Here is a 6742-nt window from a genome sequence, read left to right on the forward strand (position 1 = left end):
TTTAAAATAATAATTCCTGGGAAATTATTTTAGACAAGTGAAATAGGGGAAATAATCACTATCTATATACATATAAATATGTCTACACATTTAATTATAAATGTCAAAACAAATAAATAATTACTTTAGAATATAATGAAATTGTTTAACACTATTCGTGTTTACAAAATGGTTTTGTCTACATTCAAAATTTAATATATCGTCATCATAAATGCTAAAATATTACAGCATAATGAAAGTTTTTAAAATCAGAGTTGGTATAAAATCACGCTTTTCGATATAATAGAAAAACACTCGGAATAACAGCCTACATTTAAATTAATAATGGTCTTTTAGTTCAGATCATATATTTTAAATTAACTACTGCTTCTTTGTGTTGTTTAAAGATAATTTTTTAACATAGTGATAGGTATGGGTTAGATCACTGTATTGATCACACACCTTTTACTGGTAATAGCAAAAACAATATTGACAGAGTTTTACGTTTAAAAATCTAATTTTCTGGCGGCATGGTACTTTGGTACATCATTACGCGTTTTTCTACATGTACTTAACAGATCAGTTCGGGGTGGGTTGGGGGGGGGGGGGGGGGGTGTTCAACTTCATTCACCACTGTCCGGTTATTTTAGGTCAACTATCCAACCCAGTGTATACCTAGGTGTGACATTAATGTCGCTCTACACAATTGTGGTGGTGAGGAGTGGGGGGGGGGGGGGGGGAGATAACCAACTCAGAGTGAACATAGCGTCAGTTTTTAGATGACTGTTCTTAACATACATATATATTACACAAATATATATTATACAAATATATATTACAGAAATAGATTTAAATAAGTAGCAGTGGTATTATGACAATATTTTTTTTTACAGAGGGGTCCATGGGGGAGGGGGGGTTGTAACGGTTTCATATAATTTGTAATCGTAATCACTATCGCCCATCGTGATGACGTTGTTGACCTTGTCAAAATTTCCCCACCACTACGCAGTTTGCTCATAAGTAAATTTTAATACAGGTGCCACATCAGTTGTATTTGTTTCTGTATTGTAACTTTTAAAAAATTAATCACACGATTCAAACTGTATATATAAAGTAATTATGTGTGAAGTTTTATGTATAACATTTTCTAATTCAAGTATTCGTAAGCAAATACATTATACAGTTGCCTTAAACTTAACACCCCTCTTGCCAAATGGTACTACCCGTAGAGGTTTTTTAAACATTGCAATCCATCATAATGGTTATTTTTAGAATGGCAAACCTTGCAGCTGTTAATACGTGTTGTAAACGTAGACACTACTAGACTAGTACAATAATGCTTAATTGCTGCATGAAAAGAAATCTTGTGATTTACATAGATGTGCCGAACAAAAATATTGTTTTAACAAATATCATTGTTTAAAACTTTGAGTTTAAAAAGTTTTCAAAAAGGCGCCCTGCTCCCCCCCCTCCCCCTGCGTACGCTACTGCATAAGGTCCCGCAACGGGTGATACCCGACCTCGCGACTGATCTACTTAGGCTTATCACATATGAATGAAAATTCAATGGAATACCCTGTATAGTTGTTAACAGCACGTTGAGAATGTTCGAATACGCAAGACAGACATGCGCACACGTAGGCCTACGTAATTTTGTTTGCTAACATTAAATTAAGGTATGCCCGACACAGGGAGAGACATGATTTTGTTGAAGTAGGTTTCATTAACTTTTAAATTGTTTTTTAATGTAAAATTAAAGTATTGATCAGACAAAAAATTCATTTGTAGAAACAATTCTCAATAGACCTACCTGGAATATTTTTAGATATGAAATAATAAATATCAATTATGATTAATAAGGCTTTCGTTACACTAGACTATTAAAATTTTAAACTGTTAGGCCCTAGATCTATCTATTGTTAGTTATTGCTAAATATTTCCAAATTTGTTTGACTGCCGTTACCTCATACAGATTTATTTTATCAAAGCAAACCAATTAAAACTATAAACTTACAAATGGAAAGCATTGAAGGCACTGAATTTGAAGTTCATATATATCGCAGCTTTTGAGGAATGTGCTATATATAGTATATAGCTTTTAGATCTACGTCCAGTAGCGTACGCAGGGGGGGAGCAGGGGGAGCGGCCGCTCCCCCTCTGGCCATTTTCAGCAAAGTGGCGCCTTTTTGGAAACTTTTTAAACTCAAAGATTTAAACAACGATATTTGTTAAAAAAATATTTTTTGTCGGCACATCTATGTAAATCACAAGTTTTCTTTTCATGCAGCAATTAAGCATTATTGTACTAGTCTAGTAGTGTCTACGTTTACAACACCCAACCTCGCTACGCCACTGTATAGGCCTATATGTATGTTTAGGAAAGTCATCTAAAAACTGACGCTATATTCACTCTGAGTTGGTTATCTTCCCCCCCCCCCCCCCCACACACACACACTTCACCACCACAATTGTGTAGAGCAACATTAATGTCACACCTAGGTATACACTGGGTTGGATAATTGACCTAAAGTGACCGGACAGTGGTGAATGAAGTTGAACCCACCCCCCCCCCCCCCCCCCCGAACTGATCTGTTAAGTACAATTAAAAAAACGCGTAATGATGTACCAAAGTACCATGCCGCCAGAAAATTAGCTTTTTAAACGTAAAACTCTGTGAATATTGTTTTTGTAATTACCAGTAAAAAGGTGTGTGATCAATACAGTGATCTAACCCATACCTATCACTATGTTAAAAAAATGATCTTTAAAGAACACAAAGAAGCGGTAGTTAATTAAAAATATATGATCTGAACTAAAAGACCGAAATTTAGTTAAATGTAGACTGTTATTCCGAAAGTTTTTCTATAATAACGAAAAGCGTGGTTTTATACAATCTCTGATTTAAAAAAACTTTCATTATGCTGTAATACTTTAGCATTTATGATGACGATATATTAAATTTTGATTATAGACAAAAAAAATTGTAAACACGAATAGTGTTAAACAATTTGATTATATTCTAAAGTAACTATTTATTTGTTTTGAAATTTATAATTAAATGTGTAGATATATACATATTTATACTAAGAGAGTGATTATTTCCCCTATTTCACTTGTCTTGAATAATTTCCCAGGAATTATTTTGTAAGAAATTTTTTTACAAGAATTACAAAATAGATTGTGTTACGTTCATTGTTTTTGGTTGTAGTGTGTGTATATTTTTTTTGTTCAGATTGATACAATTTTTGTTTTGTCGGCCTACATGGTGTGTTTTTTCTTATTTCTTAAAAGTGCTACTTTCAGTTTATTTTACATCATAGCGAAGTAATAACATACAGCTAGTATATATATATATATATATATATATATATATATATATATATATATATATATATATATATATATATATATATATATATATATATATATATATATATATATATATATATTTAAAATACACGTATATAGAACGTGTTAAAAATTAGGCGCCTTTTTTGCTCTTTTCGCTCCCCCTACAACGAAAACCTGGATACGCCTCTGTCTACGTCCCTAGTTTCTAGTGTTCTACATATTTTTAAATGATTAGGTGACCCTTTACGTGGATGACATAAAATTAACAAAGTAAATGATGTATTAAATTAAATGATAAAGTTTAACATTTTTGTGTAAATAGGCTACTGGGAAACCGTGGCAATATCAATCTGACTGAAAGATCCCCCTCTCCTCACCTCAACTAAAAAAAGAACGAAAGAAGTTTCCGTGCTTCTAATTTTAGCTCTAGTGATATGAATCAATTCATTGACATTAAACTTTAACCATTGCAGTTTTTTCAAGAAACACTACGAGTTTTTAGTTCAAATTTAATTATTAAAGTGCATATTAATGTATTATAATAATGTTTTAGATTTAAAATTCAATCGACCAACCCAAAGAAGAACCCGTTACCTCAAAACTACAAAATGACGTAAATAGATCACTGTAGTCTGTAGATAAAAATCTACACTGACATGTTAATATTGAACCTAGTAATCTAAATAAAAAATTTACTATGCTGTAAATCGCCCAACTTATAATCTTCATTGCTACAACTATTGAAAAGTTTTACATCATTATGTCTTTAAATAAATAGACTATAACATAACACCTATCTTGCTACATCGAAAATATTATAATTAACGAGAAAAATGGCCCGTTGAGGAAGGATACACCGGGCGCTAGGCTGATAGTGCTGTCTCTTTTCTCTAAACTAAAACCACCCCAGCCCCCCCCCCACACACACCACCACCCCCCCACACCCCCCACCCACCCCACACCCCCCCACACCCCCCCCCACACCACCCCCCCCCCATCACCCCACACCCCCCGAAAAACATGTATACCGTCCCATTCAACGAAATATAATTATATACTTTTTCCAGTGTCCGCCCCCTCCCCGAAAATTCTACCCCCACCCCCGAAAATTTCAAGTACCCCCCACCACTCTCCGGGGAGGAAAAAGTCTAAATTAACCCCCCCCCCCCCCACTCACCCCCCTACCCCCCCCCCCCCCACCCCCCCCCCCCCCCCTCTAAAAAAACATGTCTACCGTCCCATTCAACGAAATATAATTATATACTTTTTCCAGTGTCCGCCCCCTCCCCGAAAATTCTACCCCCGCCCCCGAAAATTTCAAGTACCCCCACCCCTCTCCGGGGAGGAAAAAGTCTGAAAGAAACACTGGTGTCGCGCTTAGCTACTACGCGAAGAATTGCATTAAAGAAATTGCGAGAAAACCACTTTTTAGATTAGACACATTAATTAGGCGGTAATTTTATTATAGAGTATCGATGAGGAAATTTCTTTTGAGTTGGGGATGGGGGGGGGGGGGGGCTCAGACGTTCTTACGCGGGGGGTGGGGCTTCGCCCCTACTCGAAGAATTCTATGCAAGAAACTCTTCACGCAAACCATTTAGATTAGACAACATTTCCTTTTTTTCAATGTTTCAATGACGTCATTACATTACTGTGTGCACTCTCTGGTTTGAGATTATGTTCTACTCTACGCTAAATGTGTCGACGTCATATTTCGTTTTTCGAATTACTGTGCAGGTTTTTAAATTCCTTGTGTTTTCTCTAGAGCGTTCTTGTCAGACAGATAGATAGATAGATAGATAGATAGATAGAGAGACAGCGAAACTATTATTATAGATAACTAGATAAATGGCCCGTTGAGGAAGGGTACAACGGGCGCTAGGCTGATAGTGCTGTCTCTTTTCTCTAAACTAATACCATCCCACCCCCCCCCCACACACACCCCCACCCCCACCCCCCACCCCCACCACCCCCACCCCCCACCCCCCACACACCTCCACCCCCCCACACACCACCCACCCCCACCCCCACACACACCACCCCCACCCCCCACACACCACCCCCCACCCCCACCCACCCACCCCCACCCCCCAAAAAAACATGTCTACCGTCCCATTCAACGAAATATAATTATATACTTTTTCCAGTGTCCGCCCCCTTCCCGAAAATTCTACCCCCGCCCCCGAAAACCTCAAGTACCCCCACCCCCCACCCCCACCACCCCCACCCCCCACCCCCACACACCTCCACCCCCCACACACCACCCACCCCCACCCCCACACACACCACCCCCACCCCCCCACACACCACCCCCCACCCACCCCCACCCACCCACCCCCACCCCCCAAAAAAACATGTCTACCGTCCCATTCAACGAAATATAATTATATACTTTTTCCAGTGTCCGCCCCCTTCCCGAAAATTCTACCCCCGCCCCCGAAAACCTCAAGTACCCCCCACCCCCCACCCCCACCACCCCCACCCCCCACCCCCACACACCTCCACCCCCCACACACCACCCACCCCCACCCCCACACACACCACCCCCACCCCCCACACACCACCCCCCACCCACCCCCACCCACCCACCCCCACCCCCCAAAAAAACATGTCTACCGTCCCATTCAACGAAATATAATTATATACTTTTTCCAGTGTCCGCCCCCTTCCCGAAAATTCTACCCCCGCCCCCGAAAACCTCAAGTACCCCCACCCCTCTCCGGGGAGGAAAAAGTCTGAAAGAAACACTGGTGTCGCGCTTAGCCACTACGCGAAGAATTGCATTAAAGAAATTGCGAGAAAACCACTTTTTAGATTAGACACATTAATTAGGTGGTAATTTTATTATAGAGTAATATCGATGAGGAAACCACCCCACCCCACCCCCCCCCACACACACACACCTCCACACACCACCCACCCCCACCACCCCCACCCCCCACACCCCCCCCCCCCACACCCCCCCCACCCACCCCCGCCACCCCCCACCCCCCACTCTCAAAAAAATCATGTCTACCGTCCCATTCAACGAAATATAATTATATACTTTTTCCAGTGTCCGCCCCCCTTCCCGAAAATTCTACCCCCGTCCCCGAAAATTTCAATTACCCCCACCCCTCTCCGGGGAGGAAAAAGTCTGAAAGAAACACTGGTGTCGCGCTTAGCCACTACCCGAAGAATTGCATTAAAGAAATTGCAAGAAAACCACTTTTTAGATTAGACACATTAATTAGGCGGTAATTTTATTATAGAGTATCGATGAAGAAATTTCTTTTGAGCTTGGGAGGGGGGTGGGGGGGGGTGGGGGCTCAGACGTTCTTACGCGTGGGGTGGGGCTTCGCCCCTACCCGAAGAATTGTATGCAAGAAACTCTTCACGCAAACCATTTAGATTAGACAACATTTCCTTTGTA

Source organism: Physella acuta, unplaced genomic scaffold (assembly GCF_028476545.2).
Source record: "Physella acuta isolate Inbredline_101_S28 unplaced genomic scaffold, ASM2847654v3 ptg000284l, whole genome shotgun sequence".
Classification (NCBI taxonomy): domain Eukaryota; kingdom Metazoa; phylum Mollusca; class Gastropoda; family Physidae; genus Physella; species Physella acuta.